The sequence below is a fragment of the Zingiber officinale genome, chromosome 6B (genome assembly GCF_018446385.1).
Source record: "Zingiber officinale cultivar Zhangliang chromosome 6B, Zo_v1.1, whole genome shotgun sequence".
Classification (NCBI taxonomy): Eukaryota; Viridiplantae; Streptophyta; class Magnoliopsida; order Zingiberales; family Zingiberaceae; genus Zingiber; species Zingiber officinale.
The window spans coordinates 55,583,979-55,611,157 of record NC_055996.1 but is presented as its reverse complement, the minus strand read 5'-3'; positions in this window follow the sequence as shown (position 1 = coordinate 55,611,157).

Sequence of the window (27,179 nt, the reverse complement as noted above, 5' to 3'; positions counted from 1 at the left end):
CTTTCTCATGACTTCTTGCCTAGAAGCCCTATCCTGATGACCAAAGAGTTCCTTGAGATTGTTCATAATATCATAGGATGTTGGTAAATCTTGATGCTGATGTTGCAATACATTTGACATTGAAGCCAAAATGTAACACCGCGCCATTGTTGGTGCGGGAAGCATCCGACGATCGAACTCGTGTTTTGATAATGGCAAAGAATTCAAAGTTAAGATATTTGGTAGTCTAACAAGTCTACTTGAGGATATCAGGAAAGTCCTAGCTGCGGTTAGGCAAAGGGAAAACCCTAGGGGGCGGTAACCCTAGGTCATAGGGGGTGGTAACCCTATGTGAAAAGTCTTGGTAGGTCGATGTCTTCAGGCAAAAGTCCTAGGGGTGGTAACCCTAGGTGGAAAGTCCTGGTGTCGCGAACCAGGTGAAAGACTGGATTGACCGGGAAGCGGATGCCCAGCAGAAAGTCCGGAAGCGTCGGGTGCTGAGCAAAAGTCCAATCGATCTGAAGGATCGACTGGCAACAGGTAAAATCTCCTGAGTGGAGTAGGTGAGGACGCGTTCCCCGTAGAGGGAATAGGGTCGGAAACCCGAAGTCAGACTCGGACAGTCTGGAGACTGTCTATACTTTATTTATCATGTGTTTTGTGCTAACTTTGTGTTGCAGGATTGTGTTTGGAACTAACGTATCTTGCAGGTGCAAAGGAGCAATCTAATTCCTCGGATGAACAGTGTCTGAGGCGCCTCCATGGAGCTTGGAGGCGCCTCGGGTAGAAAAGCTGATCTGGCCGTGAAACAGGGTTGAAGGCGCCTCAGCTGGCTCTGGAGGCGCCTTGGAAGGCGCCTTGAAGGCCCTTGAAGGCGCCCTCAAAGGTGATAAGCGCAAACTGGTCAGCGCTCATCTGCACGGTGGACTCGGAGCCTTGAAGGCGCCTTCAGAGGCCTTCAAGGCGCCTTGGATGCCCTTTATAAGGGGACTTCGAGCAACATTGAACAATAACAACTTCCAAGCGATCCTTGTGTTGCGTGCTGCTCAATCAACGACCCTGAAGTGCTGCTACGAGTCCACGACGACCAGGAGCTTCGAGATTACGATTCTGTCGTCGGTATACTTGTTTTTAATTACTGTACTAATTGTAAATCTTGTACTCCTTTTCGTACTTATAAGTGTTGCCCACCGATAGCGATCAAGGATCGCGGGCCTTCGAGTAGGAGTCGACCTAGGCTCCGAACGAAGTAAAACTTCTTGTGTCCCTCTGTGATTGCATTCGTTATTTCCGCTGCGTATATTTACTTTGATAGTTTTACGATTCCGATACGATCAAAATAGCCGTGAGCGCTATTCACCCCCCCTCTAGTGCGTCTCGATCCAACAGCCATCTCATCTGCTTTTACCCATTTCCTATGATATTCAATCTCCTCTTGGGTAGATTCACCAGTAGGTGCTTCAGGGCACTGCTCAGTCAGTACAAATTTATAGCTTTCAGCAGTAAGAACAATGTCTAGGTTTCTTTTCCAATCTATGTAATTAGGTCCAGTAAGTCTATTCTGTTGAAGTATGATGGACAGTGGGTTGAAAGTCATCCTAAGAATCACAAATAACTTTTGGTCAGAACTCTAAATTTAGAATAATATTGATTCCTCAAACAATACTATTTTAAATTAACCAACACCTCATAACACCGTGAATTTTGTATGCCACGTTAGTGTGGACGTATACAAATTCAACATTTATAAAAGGAGGGTTTTAACCCATTAATTTTATTATCTTATCAACCTAACTTTTTGACAAATAAAATTAATAGTTGGTATCATTTGGTCACACAAATAATAGCAGTGACTCCGATGGGGAGGATACTATTAGATGTGTCTAAGTGTATACCATTACTTGACACTAAGTCCATTAATAAGATTATGCCCCTTCCGTTGGGGAAGATCACACGCTCTTAATTAACTTCCTATAGTCATCCAAAAATGGAAGTCTGTTCTAGTGATCCACAAACAAGCTCATCCGTTATGGAGGAAGGCACTCAGAGCCAACGCGCAAGCTTGTTTGCATCACTTACAAACCAGTAATGGAGACCATGGGATTTACTTAAAAATCCCTCTCCCACTTAGTTATTTATAAATGAGGAATTTTAACTATGCTAGCCTACTAAACTTGTAAACTAGCATGCACACACAGCACAATATAAAAGCAATAAATAGAAAATCTAATTTTCAACTATTATGGCTTTTATCTCTAGTTGTCCTCCGTGTGTTGTCATCCCAAGCTGCTGCCATATTTGGCCACCGCTACCGGGTCTAGCTGTCGCATCTTGTTCCGCTGCGCCTCTGGTCCTTAGAAGGTTCCACGCCTTGCAAGATTCGATCCACGACATAAATAGAATTTTACATTTTGATCCTATATTCCATAAAAGGAATGTACATGTATCTAGATCAAAAATAAAATCCTAATAAAACTAAATACAGCTCCTGCTGTATTTTAATACAATCATGCACACACATATAAATGCCCTTGACATGTCCAAGGGTCCAATCACACACATAATAACTAAAAGCCATAATAGTTGGATCCTGCATCCATAAAGTTAGCACATCCTTCTATTAACCTGCCTAAATTATGTATGACATGTGCATAATTAACCTAATACCAAATACACAGAGGCAAAACCCTAGCTCTGATACCAATTGTTGGTTGCTACTCGGAAAGCCTAGAGGTTCCACTGTACAAAAATTTTGTACAAAGGTCTGAACCTTTTCCTAGCTACCATGTGTTCTTTTAAATTAAATTTTGGATCGCCTGCGGAACTTAACACGTTTGATCCAAAACTTAATCTATTTGTTCTTTTAGGTTTTGACTTGGATCTCCTGCGGAACTTAACACGTTCGACCCAAATCACCTTAAGTTATTAATTCCATTAAATATTAATTTCCATAATTGGTTCCCAGTACTGACGTGGCGAGGCACACGACCTTCTTGGATATGGGACCAACCACCACCGACTAGACAAAACCTTTTATAGAAATCTAATATTTAATTTCCTAAAATAACTTTAGGTTAACCGAAGAGAACAATCAAATCACAATGAAAAGAAAAAACAAAAGAACACAACATCAAAAAACATATTCAAAATTCTAGAACGTAAGCCTCTTGCATTTGGTATTATTTCCATAAATAACTAGTATGATGCGGAAAGAAAAATTACTAGTTATACCTTTTAGAAAGACCTCTTGATCTTCTACCGTATTCCTCTTTTAACCTCGGACGTTGTGTGGGCAACGATCTTCCGAGATGAGAAATCACCAACCACCTTCTTCTCCTCCTAGCTAGGTTCGGCCAACAATAAGGAAGCTTCACCAAGGAAGAAGATCAAAACACCAACCAAGCTCCAAGAGATGCTAGCTTTCTCTCCTTCTTCTTCTTCTTCTCCAAGTAGTATCCGGCCACCACAAGAACTCCAAGAGGGATGAAGTATTCGGCCACCACAAGAGGAAGAGAGGAAGAAGATGATGGCCGGCCACAACACCAAGGAAAAGAGGGAGAGAAAATAATAGAGGTTGTGTCTCATGAAGGCACCCTCACCCCTTATTTTATATTCCTTGGCGTAGGCAAATTAGGAAATTTAATTACAATAAAATTTCCTCAATTTCCTTGATATGATTTAATTGAGAAAAATAAAATAAAATTTCCCCAATTGAAATCTTATGGCCGGCCACATCAATGAAATCAAATTGGACAAGTTTCAATCAACAATTAAAACTTCCTAATTTGTTTCCGGAAATTTTAAAATTAAAATTTCTCTTCAAAAATCTCTTCATGGTTGATAAAAGGAAATTTCTATAATTTTAATTTTATAACATGTGAATAATTTTTAGAGAGAAAATAAAATATCTCACCAATCTACAAATAAGGAAAGAGATCTAATCTCTTTCTTTAATCTTTTGTAGATCTTTTATAAGAGAGATATTTTAATTTAAATTCTCTTTAATAAATTATTTCTTCCACATAATAAAAATTAAAATTAAAATTCCTTTTTAATTTAATTTAGCCGGCCCCCACTAGCTTGGGTTCAAGCTAGGGTCGGCCACCCAATTTTATACCTAAGCCGGCCCTAGCTTGGTTCCCAAGCTAGCTTGGCCGGCCCCTATTGGTGGGTATAGAAGGTGGGTATAGGTGGGTATAGTACTCTATAAATAAGAGGCTACGATAGGGACCGAGAGGAGGAATTGGTTTTGGTCTCCCGATAAAATTAAGCATCCCGTGTTCGCCCCGAACACACAACTTAATTTTATCAATAATAATTCATTCCACTAGAGAACTATTATTGAACTACCGCACCAATCCCAAATTACATTTTTGGGTTCCTGCTTATTATGAGTGTGTTAGTCTCCCTGTGTTTAAGATATCGAATGCCCACTAATTAAGTGAGTTACTGATAACTCATTTAATTAATATCTAAATCCAAGAGTAGTACCACTCAACCTTATTGTCATATCGGACTAGGTCCACTTGCAGGGTTTAACATGACAATCCTTATGAGCTCCTCTTGAGGACATTATCAACCTAGTATCTCTAGGACACAGTTTCCTTCTATAATCAACAACACATACTATAAGTGATACCATTTCCCAACTTATCGGGCTTATTGATTCATCGAACTAAATCTCACCCATTGATAAATTAAAGAAATAAATATCAAATATATATGCTTGTTATTATATTAGGATTAAGAGCACACACTTCCATAATAACCGAGGTCTTTGTTCCTTTATAAAGTCAGTATAAAAGAAACGACCTCAAATGGTCCTACTCAATACACTCTGAGTGTACTAGTGTAATTATATAGTCAAGATAAACTAATACCTAATTACACTACGACCTTCTAATGGTTTGTTCCTTTCCATTTTGGTCGTGAGCTACTGTTTATAATTTATAAGGTACTGATAACATCATCTTCTGCATGTGACACCACATACTATGTTATCTACAATATAAATTAAATGAACAACTACAAACAAATGTAGATAATTTGACCAAATGTGATTCTTTATTCAAAACAAATGTTTACAAAAGCTTAGGCTTTCAGTATACACTCCAACAGTTATGTCGTTAATCCAGCAGTCATCGAGAGCTTTCCTAGCCACCACATCCACAGCATGTCGGTCGACCACCAGGTTCATCCCGGTGTGTTGTTTACATCCCATGTCGATGGAGGTCACGCAGTAGGAGGCACTGGAGCTGATTGCCTCCGCAGATGCGCCGACATTGCAGCAATATGAGGAGGCGGACTGTAGCAGCGGCAGCCATGGGATAGAGGAGGAAGGCGTAGGAGCAGTGGAGAACGGGGAGATGGAGGCAGATGGACTGTCTGGTCCGAGTCATCTGGGTGATACTCAGCCTCTAGTAACAGTATAGCCAGGCGGTAATCAGCTTACCCTCTCATTCCAGGGCGAAGTGTATGTTTTCGATTCTGTTTCTCCCGAAAAGGTTGGTTTTGTCACCGTCTAGAATTCGGTTTACTCACTGCAGTCCTAAACTTTGAATCTTACTGGTTTTTTCTTCTTTTGTCTGATATTTTAGGTTCAAGCCGTGCTATTGTTACTGGGAGGTCGTGAGATGCAAGCCGGATCAAATCCTTTTCCATCATCTTCTATCCCAACTAAGGTTTGCTTAAACATTACCACATGCCAATTTGCTTTCATGCATTAATGAGTTCAGTGGCTTTTGATATGTGTCAGCGTGGAGATATGCCTCATAGAATTGCATCCTTAATGAGGTTCCGAGAAAAGCGAAAAGAGCGTAACTTTGAGAAGAAGATACGTTACACTGTTCGCAAGGAAGTAGCATCAAGGTAGGATGGGTGCATCATCTAAAATCATTCCTATAGTGAATGCTTTGTATACACTATTATTTCAATATTAATTTTGGCATGCTTGCAGTTACCTGGTTATTTCAAAAAGATTAGGAAGGGAACACAGATAAAAATGCCTAATTACATTCCTATTTATGATTTTATTATCCAGTTCTACAAGCTGCAAAGGCTGATATAGCGCTTTGATTTGGGTATGGAGATCAGTTAATCAGATTGTTCTAATAAGTGTTTCTTTTTTTGGTATTTTAGGTTACTAGAGAGAAAAGTGGAGAATTTACTGCTCGGCTGCTGGAATTCATCATGTCTGTAGTGTCAAAGTTAATAAGCTAATAGTTACTCTTGATTTATAGTTTGGGGGACGATAAGAAATGAGACTTTGCTGTGTAATCTACTACTTTTGCTATAGCAGAATTCAGAGTTCTTGTAATCACATGATTAGACAAACGTAAGTGATGATATAACTTTACTCCAAATGGATAGGATTCCTGAGTTCAAGATGCTATCCACTCAAAGTTCTTCTCTTCATAAGGTTTCAAGCGTGCACGCAAGTAGCTCAAGGAATGAACAATGTGCGGATGTTGTTTGCGGATCTCAAAATGCTGATGCACTTGTTCTAAAGGAATATGAAATACAAGGCACATTGGTTGATCAAAATGAATCAACCCCTGAGGTTGATATCTTCAGGAGTGTTGACTCCTTTGAAGGAGGAAGAAGTTCTTTTAATGGAGCAAGTCATCCTCTAGAGCCAATGGATACTAATCTGGTGAAATCAGTCTATGTGGCAATTGACCAAGAGAAATTTGATGCAGGATGTTTAATGAAAGGAATCTCTACAAAAGGTCCATTTATAATAGCCATTTTCGGTTATATTTTTATTTATGATTTTTCTTCTTGTCTCTTCATGAAGCTCCGAAGTTCTCACTGTGCTTATACTACTACTATTGCACTGAAAGTGATACATGGTATAGAAAGATGGTAAGTGCTAATTTGCTAGTTGTCATCAATTTGCTCAAGACATAGCAATGCAGGAATGGCTGCCTCCCCACTCACTACAGAAGTAAGCTGTAAGGCATTTTTTTAGTGCTGGGAGTGGGAGGTGAGCCAACATGAGTTTTATTAGTCAATATGCAACAAGATAGAAGGACTTATCAGCTTCCTAATCATGGAAGCTATTTGGTATACTTAAACTTAGAGCTAGTCTGGTGTGCAGTTTGGTTAACCTTTGGCTAGGAGTTGGAATATTCTAGAGTTAACAAAAAGTGTACAAGCCAATTTCTAGTATTTTGTTGGCAAAAGTTTCTAGGAATTGATATGTTCCATTCCTTTAGTTGTATCACCTAGAAGAATCATCAAGGCAGGAGTAGGTAGAAAGTTAATTTAGATACTAACCTCACTATGCAAGTTATCGAGACTGCAACAAATGGTGAATGCCTCTTCTTATTGTACACAATGCATTAGTAGCTGATTTTATTTACATGTTTTGCAGTACTATTCGTGCTCTATTCGGCATGAAGATCTACGCATTCTGTTGCTTGAAATAGCGGGCGAGCATCGATAACTCAGATTGTAGATGTTGGATCGAGACGCGCTAGAGGGGGGGGGGGGGTGAATAACGCTCGTGGCTATTTCGTTCGATTCGTAAAACTATCGGAGTTAAAACACGCAGCGGAATAAAGAAAAACAAACAGAAAGAACAAGAGGATTTACTTCGTTCGGAGCCTAGATCGACTCCTACTCGAAGGCCCACGATCCTTGATCGCTTTCCGTGGACAACAACTATAAGCTTGATAAGGTTTACAAGTATAACAATTTACAGCTTAATTTAAACCAGAAATCTTATACCGACAACAATGAATGGAAAAAGCGAAGCTCCGGGTCGTCGGTGCCAAGTTGTAGCACTTCCGGGTCGTTGATTTAGCAGCACGCAGTAAGAGGATCACTTAGAATAAGTTGTCTCGAGCTGCTGGTCGAAACCCTCTTATAAAGGGTGTTCAAGGCGCCTTGAAAGCCATCCAAGGAGCCTCCATGCTGGCCGAGTCATACGCTGAGATAGGGCTGAACTGGTCGAACCTTATCAGGTTCAAGGCGCCTTCATGCTTCCTCAAGGTGCCTTCATCCTCCAGTCCAAGGCGCCTTGAGCTTCCTTCAAGGTGCCTCCAACTATTCTGGACAGCTGGCTTCGGCTCACACCCGAGGTGCTTCCAAGCTCCATGGAGGTGCCTCGGTACTGTTCATCTAAGGCTATTCTTTGCACTTTGGTCCCTGCAAGATAAATTAATCACAAATATACCCTGCAACACAAAGTTAGCACATAAAACATAATAATATGAGTGAACGACAGTCAACGGACTGTCCGAGTCTGACTTCGAATTTCCAACTGGAAATCCTAGGTCGACTCGACGCCTACTGTTCCCTCTACAGGGAACGTGTCCTCACCTACTCCACTCAGGAGATTTACCGATTGCCAGTGCGATCCTCCAGATCGATTGGACTTTTGCTCGGTGCTCGATGCTTCCGAACTTTCTGCTGGACTTCCGCTTCCCGGCTGGTCCAGTCTTTCACCTGGTTCACGACACCAGGACTTTCCACCTTGGGTTACCCCCTAGGACTTTTGCCTGAATCACTCGACCCACCAAGACTTTCCGCATAGGGTTACCACCCCCTATGACCTAGGGTTACCACCCCCTAGGGTTTTTACCTTGCCTAACCATAGTTAGGTCTTTTCCTGAAACGCTTAACAGACTTGTTAGATCACAACACCCCTTAACTTTGAACCCTTTGCCATTATCAAAACTCAGGTTCGATCGTCGGATGCTTCCCGCACCAACAATCTCCCCCTTTTTGATTATGACAACCCAAATTCAAAGTTAAGTAAGACAAATGCATGAATATATTAAAAGATTTTAAGTGAGCAAGCTTAAGTATATAAATTCAAATAAAAGCATAACTTAAGCTAACACTTAAACTTTGTGAAGCTCCCCCTTAGTGCAGGGCTTCCTTTTTGAGTTTTTACTTTTGAGTTTCCTACTCTCTCCCTTAATAAAAGCAACACTTAAACTTTGTGACTCTCCCCCATAATACCGGGCTTCCTTTTTGAATTTTTACTTTTTGAATTTCCTACTCTCCCCCTTTGCCATATATAAAAAAAATAAGTCATTTGAAAGTAAGGTTTAAGTCTTTCTCATTGAAAAATAGATTAAGCTTTGAAAAACGGGATTGACTTCGGAAAAATTTTCACCTAAGATTTAAAAGGCTAATATATAGTAGACTGTGAAGGACGATTTTAGCCACTTTTGAGACTTAGTTGTTTTTGAAATATACTTAGCTAAATTTTGAAAATCTTAAAGAAAATTGAAGTCTCTTTTTAGTTAGCAAAAAAATATTTTGAAAGTAATGAGTAATAATTTTGCAAAACTATTATTTTTAATACTTTTAGGTAAGTAAAAATATCTTAGCAAGAATTTATAAGAAGTTAAATTTGAAGGTTGGCTAAGTTTGAAAAAAGTGTGAAGGTTTCTATATGAACCACTTAGCTTAGTCTTTTACAAACATTGAATTTTGAAAATATAGCTTAAGTTAAAAAGATACTTAGCTTAATTTGAATAAAACAATACTTATTGTTGAAAACATAGGAGTAAGAACTTGATAATTTTTAGGACGAAGAGGGAGAAACTAAATATTGGCTACTTGCTGATTGCCTAGAGGGCAGCAGCTTTCACTTGGTTAGTCGAGTTAAGTCATTTAGTCCAGTTAGATTTGACTAAGACTGGAAGACTTGACTTGATTACTGTTAATAAAGTATTTAACGCCCAGACTCATATTGATGCACAGAAATAAGCATACTTGAGTCCAGGCTGTACCCTTTGCATCTCACACCATTCTATGTTTTTCAAACACAAGCAAGGTATGCCTAGGTGTTTGTGAAATGCTCTGGCTTAAATCTAGGGGAACAGGATTTCTAGGGTAGAGCCTAAACTAAGTCCAATTTTTTGAAAATTCTAAGAAAAGGGGATTTTAAAATCATTATTTTTCCTATATTTTAAAAAGAATAAGAGAATGAGTTTTCAAATAAGATAATGAATTTTGAAAATTAACATTATTCTACCCAGCACATTCCTATTTATCTTCTAAGTGCACTGAACTCAAGTTCAGGTAAGGGTTTTGTGAAAATGTCAGCTAGGTTTGATTTGGACTCAACATAGTTGAGTGCAAGTTCAACTTTAGCTATATGATCCCTTACAAAGTGGTGCTTTACCTCTATGTGTTTAGTTCTAGAGTGGTGAATTGGATTTTTTGTTAGATTAATTGAGCTTATATTATCAATTAATATTTTTGTATTTTTGTATTCTAATTGATAGTCTTTTAAGGTATGCATCATCCACAAAAGTTGAGAGGCACACTCTCCTAGGGCTATGTATTCAATTCAGCTTCAGTGGTGGATAGAGCAACACAATGTTGCTTTCTGCTTGACCAACTTACTAGGCACTGACCTAGGATTTGACAGCTACCACATGTACTTTTTATGTCTAATTTGCACCCGGCATAGTCTGAGTTAGAATAGCTAAACAAGTCAAAGGTGCTAGTTCTAGGGTACCAAAGTCCTATATTGAGGGTGCCTTTTATATATCTAAGTATTATTTTAACATATGTTAAATGGAATTCTTTTGCACAAGATTGGTATCTTGCGCACATACCAACTGTAAATATTATATCTGGTCGACTTGCAGTTAGGTAGAGTAGGTTTCCTATTATACTTCTATAGTACTTTGGGTCTACTGATTTTCCTTCTGGGTCCGAGTCAATGTTGATGTTTGTGTCCATTGGGGTATTTATGATTTTAGAATGTTCCATGCCAAATTTTTTAATTAGTTCTTTAGCATATTTAGTTTGGTAAATGTAAATTCCATCTTTTATTTGTTTAATTTGTAAACCTAAGAAGAAATTTAGTTCTTCGACCATACTCATTTCAAACTCATTTTCCATTAATTTAACGAATTCTTTTAGAAATTTAGAGTTAGTTGAGCCGAAAATTATATCATCAACATAGATTTGGGCTATGAAGATGACTTTTTCTATAGTTTTTACAAATAGGGTCGGATCTATGTGACCTTGATTAAAACCTTTGGTTGTTAAGTAATTGGATAACAGTTCATACCATGCTCTAGGAGCTTGTTTAAGTCCATATAAGGCCTTTTTCAATTTAAATACATGATTAGGGTAGTCTAAGTCCTCAAATCCTGGGGGTTGGTTTACATAGACCTCTTCTTTAATGAACCCATTTAGGAACGCAGATTTTACATCCATTTGGTATAATTTAAATCCTTTATGTGTTGCATAGGCTAGCAACATCCTAATGGATTCGAGTCTAGCTACTGGTGCATAGGTTTCATCATAATCTAAACCTTCAACCTGACTGAATCCTTTGGCTACTAGTCTGGCCTTGTTTCTAACTATTTCACCCTGATCATCCAATTTGTTCCTAAACACCCATTTAGTGTCAATTATGGACTTATCTATGGGTTTAGGTACAAGTTCCCAGACTTGGTTTCTTTTGAATTGTGCTAGCTCTTCCTGCATAGCAATGATCCAGTCTGGGTCGGGTAGGGCTTCTTCTATAGTCTTAGGCTCAAATTTTCAAATAAGGACAATCTGACTCAGGTTCCTATATGAGGATCTAGTTCTGACTCCAAGGTTTGGATCACCCAAAATTTGGTCAGGTGGGTGAGAGGTACTTGTTCTAGTTGGTCTTATATTTGAGTCAGAAATTGGTTCCTCTGGTTTATTAGTGTTGGGATGAATTTCATCGTCTTCAATAATTCTTGGATTAATGTCAACATTTTCATTTAAGTTAGGTAGACTATTATCTTCATCAAATATTATATTAGTTATTTCTTCAACTTTTAGGGTATTTTGGTTATAGACTCTATAGGCCCTACTGGTTGTGGAGTACCCTAAAAAGATTCCTTGATTTGATTTGGGTGTAAATTTTCCTAAGTAATCTTTAGTATTTAAAATATGAACTTTACATCCAAAAACTTTTAGGTAGTTTAGGTTGGGAATTTTATTATAATACATTTCATAAGGAGTTTTATTGTGATATTTGTTAATTAGAATTCTATTTTGATATAATTTGCTGTATTTATGGCTTCGGCCCAAAATTGATGACTTAAGTTATATTCATTTAGCATGGTTCTAGCGGCTTCTTGTAGGGTTCTATTTTTACGTTCCACTAGACCGTTTTGTTGGGGGGTTCTAGGACATGAAAATTCATGTTGGTGTCCATTGATTTTACAGAATTGAGTAAATCTATGATTTTCAAATTCCCCCCCATGATCACTTCTTATTCTCTTAATTTTAGTATCTTTTTCATTTTCTGTTAACTTGCAAAAATTACTAAATTCTTCAAAAGTTTCATCTTTTGTTTTTAGAAATTTTACCCAGGTGAACCTGGAGTAGTCATCAATTATTACTAAGCAATACTGGTTCTTGCTTAGTGACTTGGCTCCATGTGAATCAAATAGATCAAGGTGAAGGAGCTCAAGTAAAGAGTTAGTTCTTTCTAGATTAGTTGATTTGTGTGTTGACTTGGTTTGTTTTCCTTGTTGACAAGCATTACAGATTGAGTTTTCAATAAATTTTAATTTGGGCAAACCTTTAACTAGACCATTTTGACTCATGTTTGAAATGAGTCTAGTGTGAGTGTGACCCAATCTTCTGTGCCATAACTTAGTTTCCTTTTCTTGTGTTAGAAAACACTTTAATGAGGAGGTGGGTAGATCAATTGAGTACATATTATTCTTCCTAAGCCCCTTAAGTGTGATTTCAGGGTTTTCAATATTTTTAACTAAACAACTAGATCTGTCAAAGGTAACTAAATATCCACTATCACATAATTGGCTTATACTTAGAAGATTAAAATTGAAGTTTTCAACTAACAGAACTTTTCGAATAATAAAATCGGAACTAAGTTCGATGTTACCTCTTCCGATTACCTTAAGTTTGCCGTCGTTGCCGAATGCAACAAACCCTAAATTCTTTAGTTTGATCTTTGTGAACTTTAGTTTATCTCCAGTCATGTGTCTGGAGCATCCACTATCTAACATCCACTGATCTAATTCTTTATGTTTCTACACATAAATTGTTTGAATTGGACTCTATTTGATGAACAGAAAGTGAAGTGATTAAGGTTGAATTTGTATTTGTTGAAACAAAGATCTGACTTTAGGTTTATTTTGAAGTTAATAATTTTAAGTTAATTAGTTTGAAAAAATAATGTTTAAGTGACTTTTTCAGATTAAGTTTTTTAAAAGATTTAAAATGATGTTTAAAAGATTTTTAAAATAATTTTTAAATTAAGTTTTTAAAAGATTTTTAAAATAATTTTGAAATTAAGTTTTTAAAAGATTTTTAAAATGATTTTTAAAAGATTTTTCAAATAATTTTGAAATTAAGTTTTTAAAGATTTTTAAAATAATTTTGAAATTAAGTTTCAAATGATTTTAAAAATAATTTTGAAATTAAGTTTTAAAAGATTTTTAAAATAATTTTGAAATTAAGTAATAATTTTGAAATTAAGTTTTTAAAAGATTTTTAAAATGATTTTGAAATTAAGTTTTTTTAAAAGATTTTTAAAATGATTTTGAAATTAAGTTTTAAAATATTTTTTAAACTGATTTTTAAATGATTTTTCAAATAATTTTGAAATTAGGTTTTTAAAAGATTTTTCAAATGATTTTAAAAGATTTTTAAAATGATTTTGAAATTAAGTTTTTAAAATATTTTTAAAATAATTTTGAAATTAAGTTTTAAAAGATTTTAAAATGATTTTAAAATTAAGTTTTAAAAGATTTTTAAAATGATTTTGAAATTAAGTTTTTTTAAAAAAGATTTTTAAATCAAGTTTTAAAAGATTTTTTAAATTTATTTTTAAATGATTTTTCAAATAATTTTGAAATTAGGTTTTTAAAAGATTTTTCAAATGATTTTGAAATTAAGTTTTAAAATATTTTTTAAATTCATTTTTAAATGATTTTTCTAATAATTTTGAAATTAGGTTTTTAATATATTTTTTTTAAAGATATTTCAAATAATTTTGAAATTAAGTGTTAAAAGGTTTAAAAGAATTTTGAAATTTTATGAATTATTTAATTTGAAATCCTTAGTCATCTCGCCTGATCTAAATTTTCAATCAGGTAATCCTATAATTGTTGTGAGATGAATTGAGGTTCAATTTAAGGGTTTAGTTTAACTTTGTGTTAGATTCAGATTTAGCTTTGGGTTCAACAAGTAGACGTTCTCTGGATAAACTTCTGGGCTATGGTGAGTCACAAGGACATCATTAAAGTAACCATGCCTTCGAGGTTTTCCAAATAGTCCTACCCATTGAACTTAATACAAAACCATGGTCTAACTGGTTAGGATCCATAAAGGGTAGCTTCGGTCAGTTCCACTTAGCCAAATGCACCAGGTCGAAGCCATATCTTCCTAGACATGCGATGACTAAGCTTCCCCAACGTACTATCATCCAATACTTCATCAGTACCGTGAGTCAAGTTAAACCTAGCTCCTTTTAATCTAACCTTAATTACCCTGCCGGGTAGTCTACTCTTGTTTACCCATTTCGGGTAGATTAAGTTCGGTTACCCAGTCGGGTAGTTTAGTTGGAGGTGCCAGCTATTCTGGATCCTCCTTCTAATTTTTTATTTGATTTAAGTTGAATTTGAATTAATTTCGAATAGAATTTCGAATTTTTTATTTAATTTTAATTTTTTTGAATTTTAATTTAATTTCAAATTATTAATTTAATTTTGAATTTTAATTTAATTTCAAATTATTAATTTAATTTTTGATTTTGAATTTTAATTTAATTTTGAATTTTAATTTAATTTCGAATTATTAATTTAATTTTGAATTTTGAATTTTAATTTAATTTTGAATTATTAATTTAATTTTGAATTTTGAATTTTAATTTACTTTCGAATTTTTAATTTGATTTCGTTTTATTAATATTATTTTTTCTTTTTGCTCCGCCTGGATCATAGCCTCGATATGGTCTATCGAGGTAGTGTATTTGATCCTTCTGGATCCAATATTGACCAAGTCCAACTTGATTAACCAATTTAGACTTGCAGACCCATGCTTGGATTGTTTTTCTATTTGTTCTTTCTACAAGAGATAATTAGGATTTATATTTCCTTTTTGGTTTAAATCCTAGACCAGTTCTATTATAAACGACTCTTTGTGTCCCAAAAATTAGGTCAAGATTTTTGGAACCTAAAGAAAACCGTTCTAGTGTTTTCTCCAAATCCTTGACTTGAGTTTTCAGACTAGAGTTCTCTTCTTCAAGTTTTTGAACTTGAGTTGAGTTTCCAGTCTGAAATGGTTCAGTCAAAGATTTGGAGTCAGTCACTTCTTTAAAGACAGCTACTTCCTTTAGAAGTGACTTAATTCTAAGATTCGACTTAGCTAATTTTTGTAATAAATAATTGACTAAGTTATTGAGTCGAGGGATACTTACAGAGGGATCGGGCCCTTCGGAAACGGATACAGATCCGTGGCTTCGCTCGGACTCAGCCTCCGACTTGATCTCGCTCTCGGATTCATCGATCTGGTCTCGGGCCATCAGCGCAAGTAAACTCGTTTTATCGAGTTCGTCATCCTCGTCTTCTAAGGAAGATTCATCCCATGTCGCCTTTAAGGCCTTCTTCCTTCTTTGCTTCTTTGCATCCTTTTGATTAGGGCAGTTGGCCTTGATGTGCCCCTTCTGGTTGCACCCGTAGCAGATCACTTCGAACTTTACCTTAGAACTTGGTTGGGCCTCCTTGGATTGGACTGCCTTTTTTAGGTCCTTCTTGTTGAAGCCTTTCTTCTTCTTGTAGAGTCTCTTCACAAGGTTCATGAGCTCGGTTGTTAGTTCTTCATCTTCATCATCTGAGTCGGGTTCTTCTTCTGACTCTGGTTCAGTTCTTCGTCGTGATCTCGGTTCGCGCGTTCGACTGGTACTTGCAACCAAAGCAACCCTCTTCTCGGTTGGCTGTGCATTAGTCTGCTCATGTAATTCAAACTCACAGAATAATTCATCTAATTTTATTGAAGATAAATCCTTGGAGACTTTGTAGGCATCTACCATTGATGCCCACAATTTGCTCCTCGGAAATGAATTTAGTGCGTACCTTATGACGTCCCGATTCTCTATCTTTTGCCCAATTCTGTGGAGGGAATTGAGGATGTCTTGAATTCTTGCGTGCAGTGAACTTGCCGTCTCACCTTCCTGCATTTTCAGATTATATAATTTATTAAGTAAAAGATCTCTTTTACTTACCTTGGTATCAGAGGTCCCTTCGTGAAGCTCGATCAGCTTCTCCCATAGTTCCTTGGCGCATGAGAATGGACCGACGCAGTTTAGTTCCTCCTTTGTTAGTCCGCACTGGAGGGTACAAGTTGCTCTGGCATTTGCCTCCTCCTTCTTGATTAATGCAGGTTCCCAGTCCTCGCAGGGTGTAGGATTGCCGTCTTTATCCGTTGGCAGATCCAAACTAGTCTTGACGATCATCCACGTCTCGAACTGGATCTTCAGGAAGTTCTCCATTCTGCCCTTCCAGTAACCAAAGTCCTCTCCGGTGAAGAGCGAGGGACGGATAGTGCTATAACCCTCTTGTTGGGCTATTTTAGATCAACTATGAAGAAAATAAACGACAAGAAAATTCCAGGACTTGGTCTTGGATTAGTAGTGCGGGAAGTATTTAAAAGAAAACGATCACGAGTGGTGTTGCACCAACTTCGAGCAAAATCCGATTTGAGAAAAGAATTAGAATATAACTATAAAGCAAAATTCTAATTGACTTCGAAAAATCTGAAAATACCACGAAAAATTGTTTTGAATGGTGGTTGCACTGATTCAAAATGACCACGCTCTGATACCAATTGTTGGATCGAGACGCGCTAGAGGGGGGGGGGGTGAATATCGCTCGTGGATATTTCGTTCGATTCCTAAAACTATCGGAGTTAAAACACGCAACGGAATAAAGAAAAACAAACAGAAAAAACAAGAGGATTTACTTCGTTCGGAGCCTAGATCGACTCCTACTCGAAGGCCCGCGATCCTTGATCGCTTTCCGTGGGCAACAACTATAAGCTCGATAAGGTTTAAAAGTATAACAATTTACAGCTTAATTTAAACCAGAAATCTTATACTGACAACAATGAATGGAAAAAGTGAAGCTCCGGGTCGTTGGTGTCAAGTCACAGCACTCCCGGGTCGTTGATTTAGCAGCACGCAACAAGAGGATCACTTAGAATAAGTTGTCTCGAGCTGCTGGTCGAAACCCTCTTATAAAGGGTGTTCAAGACACCTTGAAAGCCATCCAAGGCGCCTCCATGCTGGCCGAGTCATACGCTGAGATAGGGCTGAACTGGTCGAACCTTATCAGGTTCAAGGCACCTTCATGCTTCCTCAAGGCGCCTTCATCCTCCAGTCCAAGGCACCTTGAGCTTCCTTCAAGGTGCCTCCAACCATTCTAGACAGCTAGCTTCGGCTCGCACCCGAGGTGCCTCCAAGCTCCATGGAGGCGCCTTGGTACTGTTCATCCGAGGCTATTCATTGCACTTTGGTCCCTGCAAGATACATTAATCCCAAATATACCCTGCATCATAAAGTTAGCACATAAAATATAATAATATGAGTGAATGACAGTCAACGGACTATCCGAGTCTGACTTCGGACGTCAACGAACTGTCCGAGTCTGACTTCAGATTTTCAACCGGAAACCCTAGGTCGACCCGACTCCTACTGTTCCCTCTACGGGGAACGCGTCCTCACCTACTCCACTAAGGAGATTTACCTGTTGCCAGTGCGATCCTCCAGATCGACTGGACTTTTGCTCGGTGATCGATGCTTCCGAACTTTCTGCTGGACTTCCGCTTCCCGGCTGGTCCAGTCTTTCACCTGGTTCGCGACACCAGGACTTTCCACCTAGGGTTACCCCCCTAGGACTTTTGCCTGAAGCACTCGACCCACCAAGACTTTCCGCATAGGGTTACCACCCCCTATGACCTAGGGTTACCACCCCCTAGGGTTTTTACCTTGCCTAACAACAGTTAGGTCTTTTCCTGAAACGCTTAACAGACTTGTTAGATCACAACACCCCTTAACTTTGAACCCTTTGCCATTATCAAAACTCAGGTTCGATTGTCGGATGCTTCCCGCACCAACAGCAGATTCGATAATTCAGTGATACTGATTTGATCAAACTGTCTTTTGGTTAAGACCTTCATAAAGATGCATAGAAAATGTTCTCATAGAATATTTTAAGGGTTTTTTCGATATATTGTTCTTGATGATGCTTGTTTTTCTTTCTTTGTAGGTTGTTGTATCGACATCCAGAGCATAGGAAATCAATTCTTCCATTTGCTTCCATTTGCTCAGTTAGTTGTCTCTCTTCCATTTGCTTTGTTTCGTAATTTAAGAGATAATTGTTATAACAATACTTCTAACAGATAACATTACTTGTTTCCTTGTGTAATTCTAATAGTTGGGTTCTCTAATTGTTTGTTTCCTTGAACCTTCCATAGATTGCTATTTTTTCTCTACAACACAGAGAATATATATCTTGAATGTTGATAATGAACTTAATTGATTTTAATTTTTAACTAGAGAGTAAGTGATGAACAAAAGAATAGAAGAAGGCAGAACTTATACCCTCATCGGCTGTTCCGTAAAAGATATCCATCGGTATATATGTATTTAATTGTGGATACTTAATATTATTGCCTCTCTTTGTTATCATCTTTTGCTTTGATATATCAATACCTAATATACATCCATGTGTTATCTTGCTGATTAAACATTTTGTAAATTTAGTTATAGGTATTGTCGTGGTGTCCTTATAATTTTGTTTTTGTTTTGTCTATTAAACTTTGCCTCCGGGAAATAAACTCGTCGTTTAGTGATTAAATTCGGCTGAGTTAGTAGATGGAGTTTATGTTGGTTGGTCCTAGGAAGATCTACCAGTTTCATTGTATAAAAATTTTATACAAGTGTTGAACCTTTCCTAAATAACCTATTGTGTTCTTTAGAAATTAAATTAGGAATCGCAAACAGAACTTAACATTATTGATTCCAAATTTAACTTATCTGTTTTCAATGGTTTAGATTTGGATCGCAAGTAGAACTTAACACTATTGATCCAAATCCACCTGTGTTATAAAGTTGATTAAATATTTATTTTTAAAATTGGCTCCCAGGTTAAACATGGCGAGGAAGTAGGCCTTCTTGGGTATGAGATCATCCACCACTGCCTCGACAAAGCCTTTAATAGAAATTCAATATTTAATTTCCTAATATAACATTAAGTTTAATCGAAAAGAACAATCGAATCTCAAATCTGAAAAACAAAACAAAATAAACACAACTTCGAAACAAATCCGAAACTCTAGAATCATATGCCTTTTGTGTTTGGAATTCATACAAAGAAGAACTGCATGATGCGGAAAATAATTACTAGTTATACCTCTTCTTTGTATGCTAATAACCTCGAGATCTTCTACCATATTCCTAGCCTCCTCTTGGACGTCGTGTGGGCGATGATCCTCCAAGATGAATACCACCTAAAAGCTCCTCCTCCTTTTCTAGAATTCGGCCACCACCACCACCAAGGAACAAAAGAGAGCAAGGGGAAAGGAAAAGAGAAGAGGGCCGACTACAAGAGGGAGCTCCAACAAGAGAATAAGAATTGATTTTATCATGAGGTCTCTCCTCCCCTTCTTTTATAATACTTGCCAAAGGCAAATAAGGAAAGATTTTTACAAAATTAAAATCTTTCTCTTGTTTTTCCTTTTCCCTTTTTATTTTTCCTTTTTCTCTTTTAATTGATTGAATGATTGGCCGACCCCTAGCTTGGGCACCAAGCAAGGGCCGACCCTTAAAAGAAGGAAAAATAACTTTGTAAAAATTTTATAAGTAAAGAAGGAAAGCTCTTATAAAATTTTACAAGCTCTCTTTTAATTTCCTAATGTGGATGTTAAAAAAGGAAAGTTTTAAAAAAGTTAAAACCAAGTTTTAAAATTTAAAACTTCTCTTCTAAAATTTTCTTTTTTAACATGGTTACAAAAAAGGAAAGTTTCAAATTTAAAACTATCTTTTAAAAACCATGAGGATGGTTAAAAAAGGAAAGTTTTAAAACTTTTAAAACTTTCTTTTAAACCATGTGACCTAATTCAAATAAGGAAAGTTTTATAATTTTAAAATCTCTCTTTTAAAACTTGTAGATATCTACAAAGAGAAGATTTTAAAAATTCAAAACAACCCTCATATTTTGAATTATGGTGGCCGGCCCCTACTTGCTTGGGCACCAAGCATAGGGCCGACCCCTTTGAGAAGGAAGTGGCTGGCCCCTATGGCTTGGTCACCAAGCCATGGACCGACCCTCTCATGGACACCAAGATGGGATTTTCATGAGTGGATATGAGGCATTAATGAGGCTATGATAGGGACCTAGAGGAGAAATTGATTTTGGCCTTCCGACGAGCTCAAGTATCCTATGTTCGCCCCGAACACACAACTCAAGTTCATCAATAATAACTCATTCCATTAGAGAGTTATTATTGCACTACCGCACCAATCCCAAATTACATTATGGGCTCCTACTTATCATGAGTGTGTTAGTCTCCCTGTGTTTAAGATATCGAATGTCCATTAATTTAATTGAGTTACTGACAACTCGCTTTAATTAATATCTTAGTCCAAGAGTAGTACCACTCAACCTCATTGTCATATCGGACAAAGTCCACCTGCAGGGTTTAACATGACAATCCTTATGAGCTCCTCTTGGGGATATTCTCAACCTAGATAACTAGGACACAGTTTCCTTCTATAATCAACAACACACACTATAAGTAATATCATTTCCCAACTTATCGGGCCTATTGATTTATCGAGCTAAATCTCACCCTTTGATAAGTCAAAGAAATAAATACTAAATATATGTGCTTGTTATTATATTAGGATTAAGAGCACACACTTCTATAATAACTAAGGTCTTGCTCTTTTATTATGTCAGTATAAAGAGAACTTACCTTAAATGGTCCTACTCAATACACTAAGAGTGTACTAATGTAATTTATTAGTCAAGATAAACTAATACCTAATTACACTATGACTATTCCAACGGTTTGTTCCTTTCCATCTTAGTCGTGAGTAACTGTTTATAATTTATAAGGAACTGATAACATGATCTTCTGTGTGTGATACCACACACCATGTTATCTACAATATAAATTAGAACAACTACATTTAACATAAATGTAGATATTTTTTACCAATGTGATTCTTTATTTCAAAAATAAATGTTTACAAAAGCTAGGCTTTTAGTATACACTCTAACAATCTCCCACTTATACTAAAAGACTAAGTTGCCATATCTGCTGCCATACATCTAATTCCCATCCCCTCCACATGCCGATCAAAAGCTTTCGCTGGAAGGGCCTTTGTGAAAGGATCTGCCAGGTTATCTGCTGATGCAATCTTGGCGACGACAACTTCTCCTCTCTTCACGATGTCTCGTTTCAGGTGGTACTTGTACTCTATATGTTTACTCGCCTTATGGGCTCGTGGTTCCTTCGAGTTTGCAACTGTACCGCTATTATCACAATAAATTGTGATGATTTTTTGCAAACTAGGAATCACATCTAAGTCCATTAGGAAGTTCCTAAGCCATACAACTTCTTTGGATGCCACATACTCAACTTCTATGGTTGAGTCTGAAACGTATTTCTGCTTAACACTCCTCCATGCAATGGCTACACCTCCTAAAGTAAACACATAGCCTGTCGTAGACTTACTATTATCCCTATCTGATTGGAAATCTGAATCCGTGTAACCCACAGGGAGCAAATCATATGCTTGGTAAACTAGCATATAATCTCTAGTCCTTCTCAGGTACTTTAATATATGCTTTACCGCAGTTCAATGTCCTTGTCATGGGTTACTTTGATATCTGCTGACCATGTCCACAGCAAAACAGATATCCGGTCTCGTACACAGCATTGCATACATTAGGCTTCCCACAGCCGAAGCATAAGGAACTACCTTCATTCCCTCTATCTCCTTTGATGTCTTCGGAGACATCTCTTTAGATAAAGCTACTCCATGCCTAAAAGGTAAGAAACCTTTCTTAGAGTTTTGCATGCTAAAATGAGCAAGGATTGTATCTATATATGAAGCTTGAGATAGACATAACATCCTTTTCTTGCAATCCCTTATGACATTGATCCCAAGAATGTGTGCACATTCTCCTAAGTCCTTCATATCGAATTGTTTGGGCAACCATACCCTTACATCTGATAATACTATGACATTGTTGCCAATTAACAAAATATCATCTACGTATAGTATAAGAAATACCACCATGTTTCCGTTACACTTCTTGTATACACAAGACTCATCCGGACACTGAATAAATCCATATGACTGGATTACTTCCTTAAACCAGATGTTCCAAGATCTTGAAGCTTGCTTCAATCCATAAATGGACCGATTGAGTTTGCACACTAGATGCTCTTTGCCTTTTTCAATGAACCCCTCTAGTTGCTTTATATGGATGTTCTCTTCAAGACTTCTGTTAAGGAAAGCTGTCTTGACATCCATTTGCCAAACCTCATAATCCATATGAGCAGCAATGGATAAGAGTATCCGGATAGACTTAAGCATGACTACCGGTGAAAAAGTCTCCTCATAATCGATTCCCTCTTTCTGAGTGTACCCTTTCGCAACAAGCCTTGCTTTGAAGGTTTCTACATTCCCGTCTGCTCCTCTTTTCCTTTTGTAGATCCACTTGCATCTAATGGCTTTTACACCATTTGGTGGTTCTACAAGCTCCCAGACCTTATTAGAATATATAGATTCTATTTCAGGATTCATTGCCTTTTGCCAAGATACTGCATCTTTATCTTGGAGTGCTTCGTCATATGTCCGGGGATCAGGTTCATGTTTACCCGAGATCAAATCTGAAGATTCTCCCAAAAATATGAATCTCTCAGGTTGCCTTACAACCCTCCCACTACGACGAGTCACTGTCTGTAACTGTGCATTATCTATGACACGTGTTGTAGTCTCTTGTGGTACTTCATCTTGTACTGTTGGTACTAAAGTAGACGTGTCCTCTCTTATTTCTTCTAGAATAATTTCAATCATGGGCTTATGGTTCATTACATAATCTTCCTCTAAAAATCGAGCATTTGTGCTAATAATGATCTTCTGATTTTTAGGATTATAAAACAAACCACCTTTCGTTCCATTAGGATATCCCACAAACAAACAAACTTCTGTACGTGGTTCCAACTTGTCAGTATCTCCCTTCAGCACATGGGCTGGACTACCCCATATCCGGATATGATTCAGACTAGGCTTACGCCCATTCCACAATTCCATGGGAGTAGAAGGAACTGTTTTAGAAGGTACCATATTCAGAATGTACATTGTTGTTTCTAGAGCATATCCCCAAAATGAATTTGGTAATTCTGAATAACTCATCATCGACCTAACCATTTCCATAAGAGTCATATTCCTTTGTTCTACCACACCATTCTGTTGGGGTGTACCAGGTGCAGATAATTGAGATTGGATCCCGACTTCTGATAAGTAATTCCTAAACTCTCCAAAGAGGTATTCGCCACCACGGTCAGACCGTAGTGTACATCTTGATACTTTTACCAAGATGTTTCTCCACATCAACCCTATATTTTTTGAACTTATCAAAATATTCAGACTTGTGGCGCATTAAGTAAATGTACCTGTATCTTGAAAAGTCATCTATAAAGGAGACGAAATATTCATAACCACCTCTTGCCTAGATAGGCATAGGACCACACAAATCAGAATGAACCGGTTCTAACACATTTTTGGCTCTATACCCCTTGGCCTTAAAAGGTCTCTTGGTCATTTTACATTCCAAGCAAGATTCACAGGTTGAAAAGTTTTCCAACCCTAATGAACCTAAGAGTCCATCGGCTACAAGCCTTTGAATCCTACTTAAGTTAATATGACCAAGCCTTAGATGCCAAAGATATGTTTGGTTCATTTCTGAAGGTTCTTTTATCTTATTAGAGTTAGAAGATGTGTTATTAATTTCCATTTGTTGCTTTGTAGGAGAAATTGGATTTAATGTATATAAATTTCCAACCAATGTACCAGAACAGATAATAACCCTATTTATTTTTATAACTACATTGTTATTGAAAGAAACAGAATATCCATCCAAATACAGTTTAGAAACTAAAATTAAATTCTTTCTAAAATTGGGTACATAAAGACAATTTCTTAAAACCAAACTTCTATTCCTATCAAAAGATAAGTAGACGTCTCCCACTGCAACAGCCGCCACCTTAGTAGCATTGCCCATGTAGACGGCTATCTCTCCTTCAAATAGTTGTCGGGTTTCTTGGAACCCCTGCAATGAGTTGCAGACATGATCAGTGGCTCTTGTATCTACACACCAGGTGCTAGTAGATAACACCGCTAAACATGTTTCAATTACTAGAGTATGAGATATACCTTTATTGTTCTCTTTCCTACGAGGGCAGTCTGCCTTCCAATGTCCTAATTGCTTGCAGATGAAGCACTTGCCCTTCGGCTTCTTCATTCCAGCTTTTGGTCCTGTACCTTGAGGTTTATTCACCTTCTTTGCTGATGCAGCCTGTTTCTTCTTCTTCTTGCCTTTCGACTTAGAAGTAGAACCATATTCAGCATAGTGAATCTGAGAATTATGACGAAATAACCCTTCTGTTGCTTGAAGTTCTGTTAGTAGTTCCGCCAATGAATACATCCTTTTATTCATATTATAGTTTAGGCGGAAATGCTCAAAACTTCTGGGTAGCGTTTGAAGAATCATATCGATCTGGGTTTCCCCATCAATTTCTCCTCCAAGGATTTGTATTTCGTTCAAATAAGCCATCATCTTTAGGATATGGTCCCTGACGGGAGACCCTCTGTCATGGTGGCTATCATTAACTTTCTCATTGCTTCTTGCCTAGCGGGCCAATCCTGGTGACCAAAGAGATCCTTGAGATTGTTCATTATATCATAAGTTGTTGGTAAATCCTGATACTGATGTTGCAACACATTTGACATTGAAGCCAAAATGTAACACCACGTCATCTCATCTGCCTTTACCCATTTCCTATGATTCTCAATCTCCTCTTGGGTAGATTCACCATTAGGCATATTAGGGCACTCCTCTGACAATACAAACTTATAGCCCTCAGCAGTTAGGACAAAGTCCAGGTTTCTTTTCCAATCTATATAGTTGGGACCAGTAAGTTTGTTCTCTTTCAGTATAATGGCCAGTGGGTTGAAATTCATCCTAAGAATCACAAAATAAACTTTGGTCAAGACTCTAAATTTAAAACAATATTGATTCATTAAACAATACTATTTAAATTTACCAACACCTCAAAACACCGTGAAGTTTGCATGTCACGTTAGTGTGGACGTATACAAATTCAACATTTGTAAGAGGAGGGTCTTACCCATTAATTCTATTATCTTGTCATTCTAACTTTATGACAAATAAAATTAATAGTTAGTTTCCTTTGGTTACACAAAATAATAGCAGTGACTCCGTTGGGGAGGATACTATTGAATGCGTCTAAGTGTATACCATTACTTGATACTTAGTCCATTAAATAGGATTGTGCCCCTTCAGTTGAAGAAGATCACACGCTCCTAAATAATTTCCTATAACCATCCATAAAGGAAGTTTGATCTAGTGATCCGCAACAAACCCATCCGTTGTGGAGGGAGGCACTCAGAGCCAACACGCAGGCTTGTTGCATCACTTACAAACCAGCAATGGAGACCGTGGAATTTATTTAAAAATCCCTCTCCCACTTAGTTTTTTAAGGTGAGGAATTTTAACCTATGCTAACATACATCACATGCAAACACACATCACAGTAAATAAAATCAATAAATATGGAAATTAATTTTCCAACTATTATGGCTTCTTCCATCACTGTCCTTCACGTGCTTCCATCCCTAGGGATCCTGTCGTCAGGTCCATCGAGCTTCCTTTTTCCACTGCACCTCTGGTCCTCCAATAGCACCATGCCTCGCAAGGATATGATTCACGAAATTTTTTTTTTTTTTACATATATCGATCCTATATTCCATAAAGGAATGAACATGTAATCTAGATCGAAACAAAAATGTAAAATCCTAATAACTAATACAGCTCCTGTTGTATTTAATATTACAATCATGCACACACAATAAAAATGCCCTTGACATGTCTAAGGGTTCAATCACACACAATATCTATATGCCATAATAGTTGGAGCCTACAATCACAAAGTTAGCACATTCTACTATTATCCTGCCTAAATTATGTATAACATGTGCATAATCTAACTGAATTCTAAACACACAGAGGCAAACCCTAGCTCTGATACCAATTGTTGGTTGGTCCTAGGAAGATCATACCGGTTCCACTGTACAAAAATTTTGTACAAGTGTCGAACCTTTCCTAAACAACCAATTGTGTTATTTAGAAATTAAATTAGGAATCGCAAACGGAACTTAACATTATTGATTCCAAATTTAACTTATCTGTTCTCAATGCTTTAGATTTGGATTGCAAGCGAAACTTAACACTATTGATCCAAATCCACCTATGTTATAAAGTTGATTAAGTATTTATTTCTAAAATCGGCTCTCAGGTCAAACATGGCGAGGCACTAAGCCTTCTTGGATATGAGATCATCCACCACTGCCTCGATAAAGCCTTTAATAGAAATTTAATATTTAATTTCCTAAAATAACATTAGGATTAACCGAAAAGAACAATCGAATCACAAATCTAAAAAACAAAAGAAAAGAAACACAACTTTGAAACAAATCCGAAACTCTAGAATCATATGCCTCTTGTGTTTGGAATTCATACAAAGAAGAACTAGCATGATGCAGAAAATAATTACTAGTTATACCTCTTCTTTGTATGCTAATAACCTCGAGATCTTCTATCGTATTCCTCGCCTCCTCTTGGACGTCGTGTGAGCGACGATCCTCCAAGATGAACACCACCCAAAAGCTCCTCCTCCTTTTCTAGAATTTGGCCACCACCACCACCAAGGAACAAAAGAGAGCAAGGGGAAAGGAAAAGAGAAGAGGGCCAGCCACAAGAGGGAGCTCCAACAAGAGAATAAGGATTGATTTATCATGAGGCCTCTCCTCCCCTTCTTTTATAATACTTGTCCAAGGCAAATAAGGAAAGATTTTTACAAAAATTAAAATCTTCCTCTTGTTTTTCCTTTTCCCTTTT